This window comes from Cryptomeria japonica, chromosome 2 (genome assembly GCF_030272615.1).
Source record: "Cryptomeria japonica chromosome 2, Sugi_1.0, whole genome shotgun sequence".
NCBI classification, from domain to species: domain Eukaryota; kingdom Viridiplantae; phylum Streptophyta; class Pinopsida; order Cupressales; family Cupressaceae; genus Cryptomeria; species Cryptomeria japonica.
Genome location: NC_081406.1, coordinates 631,491,658 through 631,514,428, shown reverse-complemented (window position 1 = coordinate 631,514,428; position 22,771 = coordinate 631,491,658).

The following is a 22,771-nucleotide window of genomic DNA, read 5'->3' as shown; positions in this document are numbered from 1 at the left end:
GAATGATGAAGACAACATGTGTGCTACTTACATGATAATACAACTTAACAAATGGGACAAGTCTAATTCCCCTACTATCAGTAGATGTGACCAAAATGTTAGTAGTTGGAGGATACTATTGCAAACCATTGGTAAGAAGAAGGTTAAGGATTAAAAAAGTCTAGAGGATGAATTAAATGATAATCTTGTCAGTGTTAATCACAACTTCAATTGGACTCTTCCAATATAGAAATTAATGATAATATTACCCTTATAAAGAATTCCTCGAGGAACCAAAAGATTCTAAGCGATGAGGATCAAGGCCAAAATGAATTGGTTGCAACATAGTGACAAAGGGACCGAATTCTTCTTCGCGATCTTAAGACAAAAGGAAGTCAAAGAGAAGATTGATTTTTTTGGAAAGATGATAGAGTAGTGAAGGATCAAGAGAAAATTACAGAGGCTTTCCTTCAATACTACAAAAACCTATTTACCACTAAAGGAAATACCTTTAAGTATCGAGAGGCCAAAGAGTTATGTTGAAAACTTATTCCAAACAAGCTTATAGAAGGAGACACAAACTTCCTCAATCAGGACATTACCCTAGAGGAAGTCGAAAATGCCATCAATATATTAAGCAATGATGAATCACGGTGCTCTAATGGGCTCCCAATGGAATTCTACAAGAAAAATAAGAGTTGGATAAGTGAAGATTTGCTACAAGTATACACATATAAGCTCTTGATTAAGATTCTTTAGGAGAAAACATTAACAAAGGAGTTATTAGTTTACTTCCCAGAGATGGTGATGAATTCCTTATCAATAATTGGAGGTCAACCACTCTTCTAAATGTTTTTTAAAAGGTTCTAACCAAAACTATTGCTCTTAAACCCATAGATATTCTTCCTAAGTTTGTGAGCAATACATAAACTAACTTTGTCAATGTCACGTACCGTTTTTATCTATATTTAATTGCAATTATTAAATTAGGAAAATTATTTATATTTTATGTTATATGAATGAAATGGAAATAGAAATGAGATTGAAATTGAACTAGATGGATAATGAAATGAAATTGAAGGGAAATGGAAATCTAAATGCAAATGAATGATTTAAATTATTCCTTTATTGTGAAATTGGGGATTGTCATTACTAATGAACAATCGAGTGCAAGTGAATGCAGGAACAAGTGAATGTGGATGAAGGTGAGAACTTGGTTCAGGTAGAGTTGTTCTAGCTTTCTGAATTCGGTATGAAGATGGAATCTCACACACCACATTAGAATTTATAGATTGCATCTTGCAAAGATGAATGATTCAAATGACTCTAATTGGAGTGTTTGTTTAAATTTGACATATGAATTTCGTATTGAGTGATCATAATGCTTATATTCCTACATTTTGATTTAAATTATTGACATAAATAAATAAATATAAATATATATATATATATATATGTGTGTGTGTGTGTGTGTGTGTGTGTGTGGTTTTCACACACACACACACACACATACCATATATATATATGCGCACCCACACACATGTATGTATGTATCTATATCTATATGTATATATTATATGGTTGGTAGAGGATCATATTGTATATATTATATGATTGGTGGCGGATCATATGTATACATAGATATATTTACATACATACATATACATATATATACATATATGTATGTATATGTATGCACACACACACATGTATGCATGTATCTATATCTATATGTATATATTATATGATTGGTGGCGGATCATATATGTATTTATATGTATGCACGCACGCGCGTGCGCACACACACACACACACTATCCAAATGCTTTTCTATTTTATGCTCTAAACTAACCACACTATTGGTAGGAACATGACGCATTGCATCTCTTGTTTATTTAAGTTATTAAAAGTAGAGAATCAATCATCAAGTAAACATACATCTAAATTAGAACTCATCTTTCAACGACAGTGATGTTATTCTATGTACAAATAATTAGTCAAACAAAATCATCTAAAATTCCAACCAGACTCAATCATTCCTAAAAAATAAACAATAATAAATAATACAATAAAAAGCATACCATCATCCTTGAGACTCATACTATAAAACAACAAATATCATTATCATCCTGGACAATTAACCCCCCTTGATGATTTCTTTTGTGCCTACAATCTCCCCCCCGTTGAAAGTACTCAAAGTTTATAAGCGGCTGGGATGCTTAAGGCATTGTAAGGTTGATGTACTGTTTTTGCTAGATAATAAGAAAGATTGGACGGCTGTGTATGGTGGACGTAACCCATTCTGGGTGAACCACGTTAAATCTCTGTGTTATTTGTGTCCTGTTTTATTTCTTTATCTTTTGTATTTAAATCTGCATATAATTGTTAGTTCATATTTGCTTCGGATCTGCTTGAAACCTTAACAATTGGTATCAGAGCGAGGTTTTCTGTAAATTGGCAGGACTTTCAGATTTGAGTGGGAGCAATGGAGGATTCCAAATTCAAGGTCGAAAAGTTTAAAGGCCGAAATTATCAGTTATGGAAAATGCAGATGGAGGATTACCTGTATCAAAAGGATTTGTGGCGGCCATTGGAAGGAAAGGCAAAGAAACCAACCACAATATCAGATGAAGAGTGGGACATTTTAGATAGAAAGGCACTGGGATCCATTCGATTGTGCCTTGCGTCGTCTGTAGCATTCAATATAACAGAAGCAAAAATGACTGTAGATTTGATGGCAACATTGGCTAAGCTGTATGAGAAACCCTCGGCTTCTAATAAGGTATTTCTTATGAAGCGTTTGTTTAATTTGAAAATGAGGGAGGGAGGATCTGTAGCGGAGCACTTAAATGAATTTAATACAATTACTAGTCAATTGTCTTCGGTAAAAATTACCTTTGCAGAAGAGGTTAGGGCTCTCTTGATTTTATGTTCTTTGCCAGAAAGCTGGAATAGCTTGGTTATGACTGTAAGCAACTCTGTCTCTGGTAAAAATACTTTGGTATTTGATGATATTGTTGGTGTTATCCTAAGCGAGGAAATGCGAAGGAAAAGCACAGGTGAGACTCCAACATCATCGGGTAGTGTTTTGAATGTGGAGAACAGAGGAAGATCAAAGGAAAGAGGAAAAGGCCCTGGGAATGAGAAGTCACGAGGGAAGTCAAAGAAAGGACGCTCTCAATCTAGAGGAAAGAAAGATTGCTGGTACTGCGGAAAGCCTGGTCATCTAAAGAAAGACTGTTGGTCTCGGAAAAACAAAGAAGGAGACAAAAATGAAAATGACAGTAAGGAAGCTAATATTGCAAGTAATACTTTACAAGATGCTTTAATCTTATGTTTGGATAATGTTAATGATTCCTGGGTAATAGATTCTGGGGCTTCATTTCATGCTACACCCCATAGAAAATATTTTCTAGATTATGTTCAAGGTGATTTTGGACAGGTATATTTGGGTGATGATGAGCCCTGTCAAATTGTTGGAAAAGGAAAGATAAAGATCAAGTTGCAGAATGGTAATGACTGGTTTCTGCAGGAGGTAAGACATGTTCCTAATTTAAGAAGAAATTTAATTTTTGCAGGGCGACTAGGTAGTGAAGGTTGCATAGTTACCTTCTCAGACAGTATGTGGAAGGTCACTAAAGGATCGTTAGTAGTAGCTAAAGGTGCGAAGGTAGGCACATTATATCTGTGTACTGGTAACACTTACTCTACCTTAGCTGCTACAAATAAAGTTACTGCAGGGACAACAACAATAAATGTTGCAAGAACAGATTCGATAATGTGGCATCATAGGCTTGGGCACATGAGTGAGAAAGGGATGAAAATCCTTCACTCCAAAAATCTATTGCCAGGACTAAAGAAGATTGATTTAGAGTTCTGTGAAAACTGTGTTTATAGTAAACAGAAAAGAGTCAGATTTCTCAAGGTTGGGAAAGAGAAGAAGAGTGAGAAGTTAGAGCTTGTACATTCAGATGTATGGGGACCGGCTCAGGTATCATCTCTTGGTGGCTCTTGTTATTATGTTATTTTTATTGGTGACTCAACCAGAAAAACATGGGTATATTTCCTAAAACTAAAATCAGATGTTTTTGAAACTTTTAAGAAATGGAAAGTTTTGGTTGAGAATGAGATAGGAAAAAAGTTGAAGTGTCTCAGATCGGATAATGGAGGTGAGTATTGCAGCAAAGCATTTAAAGATTATTGTTCCTTAAATGGGATTCGAAAGCAGAAGACAGTTCCAGGAACTCCACAGAAAAATGGTGTGTCAGAGAGAATGAATAGGACCATCATGGAACGTGCGAGGAGCATGAGATTGCATGCTGGATTGCCCTTACATTTTTGGGCAGATGCTGTACATATTGCTGTCTATTTGATAAATAAAGGACCTTCAACCCCTTTGGATGGTGGTTTTTCAGAAGAGGTATGGACTGGTAAAAAGGTAAATTATTCTTTTCTAAAAACTTTTGGTTGCGAAGCTTTTGTCCATGTTGATAAAGAAAACAGAACCAAGCTTGATGCTAAATCTCAGAAATGTACCTTCATTGGATATGGGATAGATAAATATGGCTATCGGTTATGGGATTTTGAAAATAAGAAAATAATTAGAAGTAGAGATGTTATATTCAATGAGAAGGTTATGTATAAAGAACAGATGCAGGAAAAGAAGAAAAACAACAGATTGTCCCACAAACTCCTGCAAGTGTTAGATGTTCTACGAGGACATGTAGACCCCCTGAAAGATTTTCTCCTTCTTTGTATTCTATTTTATTAACGGATTCTGGTGAACTAGAAGAATATGAAGAAGCAATGCAGGTGGATGCCAAACAACAGTGGCAACTAGGCATGAAAGAGGAGATGGACTCCTTGATGAAAAATAAGACTTGGGACTTAGTCCCTTTATCTGCAGAAAAAAGAGCCTTGCCTAACAAATGGGTTTATCGGCCGAAGGAGGAGGAAGAAGGTCAGAAAAGATATAAGGCCAGACTTGTGGTAAAAGGTTTTGCACAGAAAAAAGGGTATAGATTATGATGAAATATTTTCTCCAATTGTAAAAATGACTTCAATTAGAACTGTACTTAGTCTTGTGGCTGCAGATGATTTACATCTTGAACAATTAGATGTCAAAACAGCTTTTCTCCATGGAGATTTGGAGGAGGAAATTTACATGTTGCAACCACAGGGATATGAGGTCAAAGGTAAGGAGAACTTGGTGTGCAGGTTGAAGAAAAGTCTGTATGGCCTAAAGCAAGCACCCCGACAATGGTATTTAAAATTTGATAGTTTCATGGCTGAACACGGTTATCATAGATGTCATTCTGATCATTGTGTATATTTTAAGAGATTTGATAATGGCAGTTATATTATCCTGTTGCTTTATGTTGATGACATGCTTGTTGCTGGGTCTAATATGCAACATATAAATGATCTTAAACAGAAATTAGCCAGGTCATTTGCTATGAAGGATTTGGGTGCAGCTAAGCAAATTCTCGGTATGAGGATTACACGGGACAGGAAAAATAGAACCTTGAATTTGTCCCAAAGTGAATATATAAAGAAGGTGTTGAAAAGATTTAACATGCAGGGTGCAAAAGCAGTTAGTACACCTTTGGCTAGTCATTTCAAATTGACTAAAGAGATGTGCCCAAAGGCACAGGAAGAGGTTAATAAAATGTCTAACATCCCGTATTCATCAGCTGTTGGCAGTCTGATGTATGCAATGGTATGCACAAGGCCAGATATTGCACATGCAGTGGGAGTTGTGAGCAGCTTTATGAGTAATCCGGGTATGGAACATTGGAATGCTGTGAAATGGATTCTTCGGTATTTGAAAGGAACTACTACGAAGGCATTATGTTTCAAAGGATCTAATGCTGCTCTAAGTGGATTTGTTGACTCTGATCTGGCGGGTGATATTGATTCACGAAGGAGTACTACAGGGTATGTTTTTACTATAGGGGGAACTGTAGTCAGTTGGATTTCTAGGCTGCAAAAGGTTGTTGCACTTTAAACCACTGAAGCTGAGTATGTTGCTGCTACAGAAGCCAACAAAGAGATGATTTGGTTGCAATGTTTTCTGAAGGAATTGGGTCAGACACAAGAGGATAGCCCATTGTATACTGATAGCCAGAGTGCCATTCATCTTGCGAAGAACTCTGCTTTTCATTCAAGGACAAAGCACATTCAACTCGGGTACCACTTCATCCGGACTATTTTGGAGAAGGGTCAGTTACGGTTTGAGAAGATTCACACAAGTGAGAATCTTGCCGATATGTTCACAAAGGCAGTTCCACAGGAGAAGCTGATTTCTTCATCAGTTTCTGTTGGTCTTCTTGATTGATAATTGTGGAATTTATACCAGTCAAGTCCTAGTGTTTTATCTAGTGGATGTTGCATGTACAGTGGTGTCGTGTAGTATCAGTTTCCAAGTGGGAGATTGTTCGGTGTGGAGCCTGATTAGTCTCCAAGTGGGAGATTGTTGAAATGTGGCGACTGATCAGCAAAGTACTATACACTCAGCACGTATCCTCGCCAGGGTCCGGGGTCGGGCCGGGCCGGGCCCCCGGCAGGGGTTTGGGGGCGGCAGCCCCCGAGAAATTTTTTTTTTTGCCGTTTTTGTTGATGAAAACCAACATTGTAATAAAACCCTAAAAAAGGCCGACTTTGTTTGTTGCCCTAAAAACACATGTTATAAGCGGCTAGGATGCTTAAGGCATTGTAAGGTTGATGTACTATTTTTACTGGATAATAAGAAAGATTGGACGACTGTGTATGGTGGACGTAACCCATTCTGGGTGAACCACGTTAAATCTCTGTGTTATCTGTGTCCTGTTTTATTTCTTTATCTTTTGTATTTAAATCTGCATATAATTGTTAGTTCATATTTGCTTCGGATCTGCTTGAAACCCTAACACCTCTTCCCTTGCCATTCCTCTTCCGGAATACCAAAATCAATTTAGATGAGGGACTTCGGTTGATTAAATACATTGACGTGTTACAAGCTTCTGCCCAAAATTCCTTACCTAAACTTGTATTTGACAACATACATCGTGCCTTTTCAAGAATTATCCTATTCATCCTCTCACCTGCATCGTTTTCTTGAGGAGTGAAAGGAACAACCTTAATTCTTCTAATCCCATTATCAGCACAAAAATCATCAAATTCATATGAACAAAATTCTCCACCATTATCTATTTGTAAACACTTAATCTTATGCCCAATCTGATTTTCAACTAAAGCCTTGAAAATTTTAAATTTTGAAAAGACTACAGATTTCTTAGAAAGCATATAAATCCATACTTCTCTTGTATAATCATCAAGAAAGGTGACAAAATAGTTAGTTGCTCCAATGGAGTATACCTCGGTAGGCCCAAAAACATCCGAGTATACAAGCTCCAATGATGTTGTCTTTGTGTCACGCCCACCTTTCGAAAAACTGACTCTCTTTTGTTTGCCATAAAGGCAATGTTCACAAAAGGCTAAGTCAACAAGTTTGAGGCCCATAAGTTGATTTCTCGTGTGCATAACATGGAGTCCTTTCTTGCTAATATGCCCAAGTCTTTGATGCCAAAGATCTGCTTTGTTGTCCTCAATCACCATTGCAGCTGCCACTTCACTATGAGTCTTAAATATGTATAGACTACCCACTTTTTTACCATTTACAATCAATATGGTACCATGAGTTACCTTCCATGTATCCGGAAGAAAATTTACATTAAGACCTTGATCAAAGAGTTGTCCAACGGATATCAAATTTTGCTTCAATTTTGGGACATGGTGAACATCTTTGAGCAGCCATGTTTTACCAACTTCTAATGGCAGCAACACATCACCTTTGCCTGTAATTTCACAAGCTTTGTTATCTCCTAAGAAAACATTTCCAAAATGACCTTCATGGTAGTTAATGAACGCTTCAAGACACGAGGTAGCATGGTGGGAGGCACCAGAATCAAGCACCCATGAATCTAGAGTAGTGTCGGTTGTTGAAAGGATTAGTACACTACCATCTTTATCGTAGACTGTATTTGCTTCGTCGTTCCGCACCCTCTCTTGTGCCCTTTTGAAGTTTCTACAATCCTTCTTTACATGACCAACTTTGCCACAAAACCAACAATCACCATTTCTGTTTCTAGACTTCGATCTCCTTGCCGATTTTGAATGTCTATGATAATTATTTTTGCCTCTATTTTCGGTGCTGACCACTGTTAATGCTTCACCGGATGAAGGTTCATCATTCTTTCTTCTCAAATCCTCGCTGAGAAGAGAAGCTATTACATCATTAAAAACCAACTTATTTTTACCTGATATTGATGTGCTAACTGCTGTTACAAAGCCATCCCAACTGCTTGGCAAAGAGCATAATAAAATAACAACCTTGCTCTCATCATCTTGTGTCATCCCCACCGAAGTTGCTTGACTAATCAATGTATTAAATTTATTGATGTGGTTTGCCATAGCACAACCTTCCTTCATCTTAAGCTTGTACAAGTGCTTCGTGATAAACACTTTATTGGCGGTCGATACCATTTTGGTTGTGAGTCTATCCCATACATCTTTTATTGTCGCATCACCCGTGACATTGAAGAGAACATTGTTGGACAACAAGAGAAAAATTGTCGCTCTTTCCTTCTTATCTAATTTTTCCCATTCTTCATCAGCCATCGCAGTTGGCTTCATTGCTTTCCCTTCAAGCGCAAGTGAAAGGTCTTGCTTTATTAGCAAAGACTCCATCTGCACCTTCCATGACCCGAAGCTCTAACTGAAAAACTTCTCTATCTTCACTTCTTCCATGATTCTGGAATTTCAACCACCGAAATCTTAACAATGATCTAACCTCGCTCTGATACCAATTGTTAGGATTAAGAAACGAATTAAAAGAGTAGAAAAAATAGAATTATAAATTCACAACATAGACAAATGAGACACATAGATTTATCATGGTTCGGCAATTGCCTACATCCACACTTAAAGCAGGGGAATCAATATATTAATAACCAAGTATGGTTTGTACACACACACAGCTGCAAGAAGCTCTAGAATTCATCACTCAAAATAATATGCAATCAACTCTTAAAGAGCTTACAAATAGAAGTTGAAGAGCCAAGAGTTTTTGGCGGTAAAGGGAAGGAGTCCATTGGACTTCACTTCCAACATATTAATCAAAGTGTAATGCAAATGAGAATTTTGTCAGATATTGTAGTTGGAATAATTTAGTAAGCATGGACTGAAAATGTGGAAGCATATATTGGAGTTGAGGAAAAAACAACTCTACAGCTCCCAAAGATCACCTACATGCAAACCTGTCACAGAAAGAGGGAAGCAAAATAGCTAGGGAGGCCAGAATTCAGAGATCTAGAAAAGAGGATTCATATTGATTGTGCAACAAGAATACAATTCAATAATTACAATTGTTACAAAAATACAAAGAGAGAATCCTTATAAAAGGATACTTGAAACCCTAAAGGAGAAAACCCTAAAGAATTATAAGATTCCTAAGTTTAGCTTAAGCATGGAGTATAATAGACTAATAATTAAATAAATAATTATTAGCTAATAAAAGATAACTCCAACACCCCCCTGTTGGTGTAAATAATTATTCATCATGGATATTATTACACTTTACTTAAGTTTACTTAGGAAATGCATTTCATAGTAGTTTGGGTATGAGACACTTGGGTGTTTGTGCCACATTGGGATAGTGTGTGTAGAAGAATTTCCACCTTTTATGGTGTTGATCTTGTTGTTACACTCCACATTCAGTGGGTGATCCACCTCATGTGGACTATTATATTGTTTATCCTACCTACCCACACCTATTTCCTACCTACCTTTGTTTCTTATTGAGCCACATGTCATGTTTGTGTGCTCACATATCCCTAGCCTTGCCTATATAAGCAGGCTCATCTACATTGTATGTAATTGAACAATTGATCATTTATCTATTGATGAGAATACAGTTTATTCTTATCCTATATTTTGTCTCTCTATTGTACTTTTCATTGAGCTCTTGATCTTGGCAAAATCTTACATGGTATCAGAGCCAGGTCCAAGCTAGGAGCCCAAGCACATGAGAGGTGTGGCTTAAGGGGGGGTGTTGGTGTTGGAAATAAGCCACACCCGGACCGACGATGGACTAGTCCAAGAGGGACCAGTAGCTCAGTGGTAGAGCACTCCAGCAGCGTATGGAAGGTCCTAGGTTCGAGTCCTAGCTGGTCCATGTCTCAACATGGTATCAGAGCCATTGGGGCTTCATTGATTGGTTTTTGGAGACATCGTGGAAGGCTTCTATTTTTCAAATCTGAGGGACTGCATTTTTTGGAGCCATCTTAGAGCGTTTTCGACCTCACCATTGCGTATGGGAGGCCATTTCCATAAAAATCGAGTATAAATTCGACCTATTTTGGCGAAAATTGATTTTTGGGTGTGGAGGAAATTTTCTACCAAATTTGGACAGTATGGTACGGAATTTTCGGATTTTTTTTTTTAAAAAAATTTTTGAAAATTATTTTACAATTTGAATTTTTTTTTTTGAAAAATAAAAAATAAAAATTTGGAAATTATTTTTGGGATCCGTACCTTCTACCCAGTTAGCAGCGTGCAGTCAGCGCCACGTCAGCAGTCCAGTTGGCTGCCAAATCACCCTACCACGTCAGCAGCCCAGTTGGCTGCCACATCACCTGCCAAATCACTTGCATAGTCAGTGCCAAGTCAGCGCCCAATTAGCCATGAAATTTGGGCAACGATCATACGACCGTCAAATTTAACCCCGCAGTCCGCTGACATCATTTTTTCAAAATTTTTGCAGGCCCCTCTCATTGAGCTTTTTAATTTTGCAGTTCAACTTCAAATGGCCATATCTTGCTCATTTTTGCTCCTTTTTTGGTGCAATTTTTTTTGAAATGGGCTAGAATTTCATGTACTTTCACGTGGTGGAATTATTTTCTGATTTTGATGAAAAAAAATTTTAGAATTCTTAGTTTTTGGTGACTGTACCTGTCCAATCCCCATTTCTGCAACTTCCAGGTCTCCGTTCGGGCTCATACGAACTCCTTTTCAGGTGCCATTTTTTTTGAAAGTGCATTATTTTTTGTCTACTCTCAGAATATGCTATCAGTTTGCAGCAATTGTGGGTAGAAATTGTACTTTCTGATACTCTACAAAAAGGGCAAGTGTTAGATCAAAACCTGTGGTAGTATAACACACAAACAACAAGAAACAAGTATTAAGGTTAGTGTTATTCAACCAAAGATCAACCTAAGCAGACATATCAAAAGAGACACCAAGAACAAAGTAAAACATTTAACTACGAATGTTAATGCAAGAAGACATCTCCAAATGCCTTCTACCATACTCTTGGATCCTTCTCCTTTGTTCCTCTCCTCTTCAAGTTTCAAACTAGTGTAGCTCTCAACAGTGTTTTGCACTATGGATGCTTATGGAGGTTTGAGATTGAAGTATTTGCTCTAAATGAGGATAAAAAGCTAATACTATGCTATTGATACTAAAATGATTTATTTTAACCAAAATGACAAGATATTAGTAGTTTATGCTAAATGCTCTCTAGAATTCACTATAGCTTAAATGCATACAAGTTTTTAGGATCTGGATTATGAAGAAATGGACTCTATTTATAGGAAAAATGGAGCAATGGATGGTTGAGATTGAGTAATCTCAACAAGGGTCAGGATTGAATGATTTGAGATCCATGTGAGGGCTTTCAACCCAATCCCAAGATGACAAGTGTCAATGTAAGATAGGTTGAGAGGAGAGGGAATAAGCATTAAATTCTTGACATGACCTTGGGAGTTAAGGTCAAGGTTAGTTGAATGGATAAATTCTTTATTCAAAGAATAAAGTTATTATCCAATGGATAAACTCTTGTGCAAAGGCAAAAGGGATAAACATGGTCAAAGCAATAAATGCTCGAGGAGACACATGAGTGCAAGTTGAAATAACCATAAATGGTTATGTAAGAGCCATTAATGGTCATGTAAGAGCCATTAGTGGTTTTGGAAGACTTTGGAGGTTAAATTGTTGAACACCCAAAGCATTAAATGCTTTTCAAAGACTTTGAAGTCTTTGAGAAGTGACTCCATGTTGCTTAGGAATGTGACAATAATCAGGGGATGGATTAGGCTAATTAGGAAGGGGTCAGAAGAATCTAGAAGGGGGTTAGATTTGCAAGTGGGTTTGGTGGGTGAGGGAAAATAGGATTTTTAATTAAAATAAATTAATTTATTTCAATAAATGTGTGCAAGTTGCATTTGTAGGAAAATGCAAGTGGGGGGGAAAAATTATTTAAATAAATGTTTGATTTAATTTATTTAAAGGAGGAATAGGGGATTTAAATGAAATAAATATGATTTATTCATTTAATTGATTTGAATTTGGTTTAATGAATTAATTAAAATAAATTGAATAATTTATTTAATTAATAAGAGAATGTTTAGAGATGAATTAATTAAATATTAATTTAATTAACTGATGGCTAGTGGATTTTTAATTAAATAAATAGCAAATATTCATTTAATTAGAATGGACAGATTTATGTGACTACGCTTTCATCATATGGTCTTATTTGGCCAATTTGGCATTTGTATTGCATAGATCTATCTTTCTGATCTTTTGCATTGAAGTTCTCAGCCTATTGGGGCAGTTGTAAAACAAAATTAGAATTGCACCTTACCATTGTTTGCAAGTGGCCTATTGTACACGCACTACATATAAAGTGCCAAAATCATCATTTTTGGGGGGGTACTTTGATTGAGTGAATTTGAGGGGGTGTCTCTTGTGCTTTTGTGCTCTTGTGTTCCTTCCTTTTTGCTGCTATGGGTTCTTCTAAGTTTCCTCTCTTAACTCCTCATAATTATGCTACTTGGAAAATTGATGCATGGAGTAAACTTATGGAAAAAGGACTAACTCGTTACATTGATGGAACTATTGTTGCTCTTGCTGATCCTAAGGTTGATCCAGTTGGTCACTTGGATTGGCTCACTAAAAATATCATGGCAATTGGTACCTTAAGAAAGTATGTATCAAAGGATCTCATTTTTCATATTGAGAAGTGTACTCTAATCAAGGATGCTTGGCAAAAGTTTCAAGACTTATATGGTCAAGTTGATGAGATTAGGGGATATCAAATTGATAGTGATCTCACCATGTTAGATCCCAAGAACTTTGATACTATACAAGATTATGTCACTAAGGCAAATGAGTTGAGGGCACAACTCAAAGATTGTGGCATTGATAAGAAGGATACTCAATTGATATTCAACTTGATAGGCAAGCTTCCACAAGAATATGCAGAATTTGTTTCTAGTTTCCAAACCCATAGGATGACAATGGGTTCAAGCTACACAATGCCTACATTTAATGCTTTCAATGAAATGTTGATGATGGAACAAACTAAGTTGATAAGCATGGGCATTCTTAAGGCTTCTAAGTCTCAAGCATTAGTGGCAAATCAAGGGAACAAAGGAAATCAAGGAAAGGACAACTCAAACAAGAAGAAATGGCAATCAAAGCCTAAGGACAAAGCATCATCCTCTCCACAACAAGGAGATACATCCTCTTCCAAGAGGGATATTTCACCAAAGAGGGAGAGACCTACTTGTGCCTATTGTAAAAAGTTTGGTCATGAGGAGCGTCGTTGCCATTCTAAGAAGATTGATGAGCTTACACATATCATCAAAAAGCATAACATTGATTTGCATAATGTCTACAAGAAGGATGATTCATCAACTTCCACTTCCTCAAATTCAAAAGGAAAAGGGAAAGCATTCATGACTTCTACAAGTGGGAAGACTCACTCTTTTGGGATAAGAAAAGGAAAAGCTCTATGTGCTACTATCAGTCATGATTCAGAGAGATGGCTTCTAGATTCAGGGGCTTCTCATCATATGGCATCTTCGCAGTCTATGTTCTCTACATTCGAGCCTTGCACCATGCCACAGATATTGATGGGCAATCATACATACATGGATGTGATTGGGAAAGGATCTATTGACATCGAGGATAACTCCTTCAATGATGTGTTGTGTGTACCCCACTTGACAAACAATCTCCTTTCCATCTATCAAATCACCCATGGCGCAACTATGAGAGTTATGGAGTTCACACCTAAGTTAGTTTTCATTAGAGACTTGGAGACTAGAGCTATCATTGCGACTGGGGTGGTTGATCATGCATCTTGGTTATACTCCTTTTCAGATTTTGTTGATGATGATGATTTCACATTTGATGATTCTACACATGATGATCACACTTCTTGTGATGGTTCAATTTTTTAGGAGAACTTTGGACACTTGAACATGGGGATTCTCACAAGTGAACCCGTTCTTGAGTCTTGTATTTCATCTCCTCATATTGATATCACATCACCTATTGCACCTGATGATGTAGATAGTGCAATAGTTTTGCCTTCATGTGATTTAGTGCAGCAGGATATTCATTGTCTTCCAACTTCAGCTTCATGGGATGATTACTTGACAGACATTGTAGGTTTGTTTGTGGAATCCTACATTGCAGATTTGGGAGACATCATTGATGACATTCATCTTCTCTTTGATGAAGATGATCCTTCTTTGATTGTTGCGAGGGCACACTCTAACCCTCTTGTTCATTCTCTACATGATCATTCTTTCGAGGTTGACATGATTGTGGATACTTATGTACAACAATTGGAGGAGGTCTCTTTATTTTTTGAGGAGACATGTGAGTCTTTGGGACATGTTCTACATCCATCTCCACTAGATCTTGGAGTGCCTTTTTCAGCAGCGTGGCACAGTTTACCACCTTTGGAGGGGTTATCTTTCAGCATCGACATGGGGACACTCAAGCATTTTTCAGAGATTCCTTTCTTCATGAGTTTTCTTCATACATCTTCCCTTCATGATTGGGGAGACTTCATGGATACACCTTTGGTTTTGTTTCTTCCTAAGGGGAGGAATGTTGTTCGACATTCGTGGAGCAATTTCTTCATACATCGAGCTTCTATCATTGGTGCAAATTCCACATTGGGGGGGCTTCCTAGCTTCTCTTCTTCTCTCATATGGGGGGGCCTTTTCCTCACATGGGGTTTTGTTCCTCACATTCTTCTATGAGAGTTCTCTTGTATGTTTTTCATCTCTCTTTTGGGGGAGGGTTTTTTCCCATTGGGTTTTTCTCTCTTTCCCCAGTTTGTGAGAGATTTCATTGCATTGGTTTTCATGTATTTGCATTTGTACATGGATACTTAACATGGCCTAGTAGCCGGGACCCATCTTGCATTGCTTAGTTGCATTGTCGACTTAAGTGCATTCCTCTTAGTTGCACTTAAGGGGGGGTGTTGGTGTAAATAATTATTCATCATGGATATTATTACACTTTACTTAAGTTTACTTAGGAAATGCATTTCATAGTAGTTTGGGTATGAGACACTTGGGTGTTTGTGCCACATTGGGATGGTGTGTGTAGAAGAATTTCCACCTTTTATGGTGTTGATCTTGTTGTTACACTCCACATTCAGTGGGTGATCCACCTCATGTCGACTATTATATTGTTTCTCCTACCTACACACACCTATTTCCTACCTACCCTTGTTTCTTATTGAACCACATGTCATGTTTGTGTGCTCACATATCCCTAGCCTTGCCTATATAAGCAGGCTCATCTACATTGTATGTAATTGAACAATTGATCATTTATCTATCGATGAGAATACAATTTATTCTCATCCTATATTTTGTCTCTCTATTGTACTTTTCATTGAGCTCTTGATCTTAGCAAAATCTCACACCCCCTTAAGATGAACTTAGAGAGTAGCTAAAAAATAACTAAGGACTAAAAAAACATGTAAAAAAATGCAAGAAAGCAACAATGGGTCCTGACAACTAGGCCCGAAGAGGTACCTAAGTACAATAAAATCTCTGTAAAGTGGAGAAAAAGGAGAAAACCTTGTGGGAACGAAACTCCTCTCCAAGAAGAGATGAAAGCTCAAGTGAAGGACTATGAAGCCTCCAAACAAGAGAGTTCCAGAAGATAGGAACAAAAAGAAGAGAATGAAGAACACCACTAAAGCATGAAATAGTTGCAAACACTATCGAAGAGTAACTGCTGATCTGAAGAACCTCCACTGAAATAGAACATGACCAGGTAGAGAAGATTGTAATCTGCATCAGTATCCTCAAATGGCACTACTTGAATCAGATGGCAAACAAAGGCAAACAATTGAACTCGAAGATACAGATGGCATAAAACACCAAATCCTGAAGAGATGATCAATTGAACCAAGGAAGTATTAGAACAACAAGACAAAACTCCTCATAATGCTAAAAAGGGAGAGGGACAGGTACACTAAAAAAAAAGGCCAACAAAAACTGCATGACAAAGAACCAGGAACAACAAAGGTGCAGAGAAAGTACACAGTGTCATGGACGAAACACTCACTTGACACACATCATGAGGCTAATGTCATGGAAGGAACACTCACTTGACAAAGGTAGATGTCAAACAAAAGACAAACATCAACCCCCTCATGACACTTTATAAGTAGTACATGTACAATAAGGCACAAGACGTGCAAGATCCCAAGTATACAATGCATGATGAAACTTTATCTCAACGTGTCTGAATAAATAAAATGCTACAATGATAAGAAGAGACAGAAAACTGGAAACATAAAGAACAGTCAAATATGAGACATCCTACTCAAAGAAAGAGATCCCAGGACATGAAACATCCAAGATATTCACCAGAGTGCTAAAAAGCAAAAAACTGAATAAATATACCTAGAGAAGAATCTAGAAAGAACACTCATATGACTGGAAAGTACACAGAACAAGCTTTCCAACAATATAAAGTGTTCAAAAAACGGAGTTCAGATGCTCAAGTGATGTCTCTTGGAGTGCAAAAAAGGAACCTCTAGCTTTGACAGCATAAAACACCATCAAAAAATCAAAATCAAAACTTCAAACCTCCAAATTTGGATAGAGCTCGGAAAGAGCTTTCCGACAATATAAGGTTTTTGAAAAAGCACCTCCGTATGACCAAGTTACGACCAAAAGAAAAAAAACCCCTCTCGTAGGGCATAAAGAAGGTTTTTTTTTAACAAATTTTTTTTGACGCATTTGCAAGTACAACCGTATGGATTTCGTGCCTCGAAAAATGTGCCAATAAAAAATCATGCCCTAGATGCCCCTATCATCGAAAATAGGCAAATTATATATCAAAATTCATGGAATTAGCCTTCAGAATCCATCTTTGAGGTCGTTTTGGCACCAAAATGTGCCAAAAAATCAGCTACCCCCATAAATGAAAAAAAAATAGCTGTACAAAACCCCCAAATACTCAAATCTGAAGAACAAGGCCCAAAAAATCTCGCGAAGAGAACAGGGTCATGCAGATCTGGAGCTCTGATACCATATTGGAGTTGAGGAAAAATCAACTCTATAACTCCCAAAGATCACCTGCAGGCAAATCTGTCACAGAAAGAGAGAAGCAAAATAGCTAGGGAGACCAGAATTCAGAGATCCAGAAAAGAGGACTCATATTGATTGTGCAACAAGAATGCAATTCAATAATTACAATTGTGATGAAAATACAAAGAGAGAATCCTTATAAAGGATACTCGAAACCCTAAAAGAGAAAACCCTAAAGAATTATAAGATTTCTAAGTTTAGCTTAAGCATGGGGTATAATAGACTAATAATTAAATAAATAATTATTAGCTAATAAAAGATAACTCCAACAACATAGACAAGGCGCGTGAACTGTTTGACAAAATGTCTCAAAGAAATGTGATCTCATGGAACGCGGTAATTGTAGGATATGCACAAAAATGATTTTTGCAAGAATGCCTTCAAAATCTTCGAACTAGTGAAGCACTACTAACATTATAAATTTTGTTTCATGTTTAGTGGATGAGGTTTGTACATACTTCAATCATGAGTAACTCTTTTTGCATTACACACAACTGATTATTATGTGTGCATAGTTGATATGGTAGTATGTGTTGGTTATTTTGAGGGCACTCTAAACTTTATCATTAAGATGTTAGTTAAATATATAGTGGTTGATTGATTGTGTTTTCTCGGTGTCGACAAATAACATATAAATATAGGCTAAGGTCACAATCTTATGGAGGGGGTTTCTTATAAGATTTCAATGAGTGTATTAAAGTTAGTGGTGTCATAAATTTTGTAGTTCAACTTAAAAGTTTAAGTTCCAAAATTTAAAAAAGTTGGTGGTCTTATGAATTTTGTTATTTTTCTTATTAAATTGAATAGAGTATATAGATATACAATAATAAAAAAATTAATTGTTGGGAATCTAAAAACTCTAAATGATTGACAAGTGGCAAAAAAATTCTCAAGCTAGTGGGGACAATTTCTAACCCTACCCCAAATGCACCCACTTAAAATTACAAACTTAAGTAGCTATTTATCAAGAAAAGATTCTAATTACTTTTATAGCATTTTTCTGGCCTCACGGAATCCCCTCCTCCATAGAAATAGTTCTTGAAGCCCCTCCATGAGACCACAACCTTAAGAATATTTACAATGATGTTACTAAAAATGATGCACCACTCTCAAACATCTGTGCAAAAATGGGTAAATGGTGTGAGGTTCAAATGATAAGGAGTGTAATGAAAGATAAAATAATTAAAGAGATCCCTATCTATGTAGTTGGATTGAAGACCATGAAATACCACATGCATTTTGTATAGGAGAAAAATCATATCTAGACAGGAGATCTATGCAAAGTTGGAGAAATTGGCTTGGGAGATGAAGGTAGTAGAGTATTTTCTAGATTCAAGACATTTTCTCAATGATGTGGAAAAGGAGGGAAAATAATTATTTCCTTGCCATGATAGTGAAAAGTTGGCAATTTCTTTTGGTTTGTTAGACATGCCCTTTGAGAACGACTATTAGAGTTGTGAAGAACTTTTGAGTATGTTTTGATTGCTACACTACAATGAAATTAATCTCCACAATTGTTGCAAGGGAAATTACTGTGAGAGATATCAATTGTTTCTATGATTTTAAACATTGAGGATATTTTTATGGAGATTATTGATGGTGCTAATTGAAGTGATCTCACAAATAGGCTTACACTATAATGTGCATGGTGTCATGCTTGAACTAATATTGAAGGAACAAGGTTCTATTTTTAGTTTCTAGAAACTTCTTTACCTTTTGTTTTATATTTTGTGAACTTGTCATCATAGACTATGACAATTGGCTTCGTAAAATTGTATGCATAGGGTGCAATATAGATCACTACTTTTATATGCTACTAAGGTATCCATCAAAGGTTGATATGATGATAAGGCAAACATTTAATTGAATTATTTCCATAAAATCAACATATATATGATATGAAAAGTTGGAGGAGGAGGTGGAGCACGAGTAAAAAATAAAAGGTGAGGAACACTTCAAGTAAATGGAAAGATGCTTGAGTAGCAAGAAATGGGAGAGGGGTGCCTGCAATTACTCTTGCCATTGGTATAGTTATTTTGTTTGGATTAATTATGCTATCTATTGTATATGTTAGGCTAACCATTTAATTACAACAATATAGTGGGGCCCTTTAAACAATGACATGCATTTTAATTGATTCCTTTGAGAAATCGTCAAGTTTCTACACGCTCCATGAAATAACAAGATACCTGAGTTGTGACATGGCATTTCAAGTGGGCCCACTTTGTGTTTGGATGGATCATTAATGGAAAAGAGTATAAGGAGGCGGTATTGTACTTAACATCCTATAAGTCATTAAATCAAAGATCTAATAGCTTGCTAGAGTTAAGACAATTCATAAGAAGAAATGCCTATGGGTGCTCAATGGCTATTTAATATATGATGTATGTTTCTAATTATTTGATGAGCTAAATGGATAGCCATGAGTTCCCCAAATTTTTAGCACATCAAACTTGGCCTTCATTCTCTAAAATGAATAGTAAGCAAGGACTACACATGCCAAAAAACTCTAAAGTATGTGTAGGCCTAGTCAAGTATTTGATAATTAAATGTCAGTGAAAGGTCGTATCTTGGCAATGGATTTGTAATGGATTTGTAAGTAATTTTGACTCCTTAGAGTTGAGTGCCTAATGAGGTAGGCACGTGGATAAGGACAAATATAACCTTAAGGACATAAGTGGTCATTCCACCAAGAAGGCTTTGGCCCTCTCAATTTGACTTCATTATGTGTCCCTACGTTTCAATGGAGGGGTGCTAAATAAGGAGATAACATTTTCTCTATCAAGTTGATCAAATAGAACATAACATTTTTATCCTCTTTTAAAATGTTTTTGTCTTGCATAATTAAGGATAGGATTCATAAACCTTTTTTCCCCAAGGACAATCATTCCAACTTTGACTAGTCCAAAGTAAGTAGCTTTCATTGCTATAAGATAAACCGATTATGATGTCATATAGAAATTTTGGCATCTTGAACTTTTAACAATTTCTTATGTAAGGTGTCATTGATTAGGTTTTCCTAATCATTTATTTCTTTATTTTCAAGGATGATAGTCACAAATTTGAACATCCAAGGTTAAAGATTTATAGCATTTTGATTCCCTACTAGTATATTTAAAATGGATTAAAAATTGTTGATTTATGTTTATAAATTACTCTTGATTGGCACCTTAGGCAACCTTAATCATAGGTTAGGATCCAAGTTAAGTCTAGTTGCCTTCAACAATAGTTAGTGCATTATACTTTGCATGATGAGAAATTTGAAATGTCTCCTCAATCCACTCTTGCATGATATCTAGGAACACTTGATTAGCAAGATCAATAATTTTTTTTTAGATTGGGGTCATAATTCTTTACACAAGCAATTTAACTAATTCAAGGTACTGTATAGATGTAGGGAAATCAACAACTTAGACTACCCACTATTAATAATACATCTTGCATGGGTTTTTGTATTATCTAAATATATACTTTACAAGAAGTATTCCATATTTAAATGTCCAAGATAATCTATATTTGATATATCTTTGAAGGAAGAGATGATGTTAAATCGAAGAGATACTCCCTTAAATTCATGCTTCATCTCTTATGCTTTGAGTGAATTCATATATAAGGGCTATAAAGGAGTTAGTTTTCATGTAGTGATCTTATGCTACTATGGGCCATGACAATGGTAGACAATAAGTAGTCTCATTGAATACTTAAACATTATAAAAGTTTATAATATGAAGATGTCATAGAAGTGTAAAATGTGGGAGACTATAAGCAAGTGACAAAATTGTTAGGATTCTTAAATGTTCAGAATTCCTATAGTGTGCATAACCTCACAAAATTATTTAGTACTAGGAAAATGTGGAAACATGGAAGTTTTGTAAATGTGCACGTGAATACTACAATCTCATTAGATATTAGCATATCAAATCTTTCATATGTATAAGCACTTAATAATGACAAAGTATCATTCTTGAAATGCATTAGAGGATATAATTTTGCAAGCTCAATAAGAAAGAATCGTGACAAAATGAAGGACACACATGCAAAGAATGCCAAAAAAAAAACTCAAGAAAATGATAATTTAAAACAAGATTATATGAAAAGAAGGTTGTAGGTACATAAATCATAAATTAAAAAATTAATAGTTTTTCTCCAAGATAATTAAACTTATTAACATTTGGTGACCATCCAAATAAAATTGTATAGATTTTAAGGTTTTCAAATATTTGGTGTGTTTTTACAGACCATCTTTGGATACTTTGGCAGTCCGTGAAGATACCTCAAATTGCATTTTGTTAATACCATGCAATCGAGGGCGTTCAAATGAGACCACGTTTCTTTGAGGCATTTTGTCAATCAGTTCGTGTGCCTTGTCTAAGCTTACACATTTTTCATATGTCTACCATGGCAGTTGCAGCTACATCATCTCTGCGAGTGATGGATGTCCATACCCTGTTTTGAAGCTCTCATTTTTCCACAGGCTGGAAAATGTCACAAAGTCTGGCTTTATACCCGCCAATCACATTTGGTTGTAAGTTTCTAAATCCTTTCCAACAAACGTGTTTCGTGCATATCTTGCAACCATAGCATTCTATGAGACCACGTTTCTTTGAGGTTTTCAATCAAACACTTCATATGCCTTCCTTGTCTATACTTCCACATTTTGCAAACATGTCAAACAGAGCATTTCCAATTGTAGCATATGATAATGATTACCCTTAAGTCCTGCTTTAATGGATGTCCTTACATTCTGCTTTAATGGATGCCCATACCCTGTTTCAAAGCTCCCATTTTGGCACAGGCAGAGAGTACATTGGCAAATAAAACTGAAATGGAAGTTTTTTGGCTGCATCGATTGCGTTGTGAGGACTTCCATGTCTTCTTTCTGTTGCATAAAGCAGGGGTCGTGAAAATATCTCAGCAACGAGGTATTCCATGACAGCTGCGAGGTAGACGAGAGTTTCTATCTATGCAATGAAACAGATATGAATAGTATTCAAATTCAGAATTCAAAATGTTAACGACGATCATTGCGGGAACAATGTTCAAATTCAAAAGGTTAACGACAATTTTTTTCTGAACAAAAAAACGGAAGGGAATGAACTGTTAGGGGAAGGAATGGGTCCAGAACCACTTAAGTAGTCAAAGCTTCGTGTGTGTTGTTTAAGGCTGGTCATAGCATCCCTTATAAACTGTAGTGTGTCAAGTAAACTTTTTAACGTGATCAGTGACACTAGTGCAACACGTCCTCTGATACCATATGGGTTGGTAGGAGACTAGATCTTGTGACCTCGTGCTTTACCAATAGAAGCTCTCACCAATTGAGCTAGGCCCAAGTAGTGTTG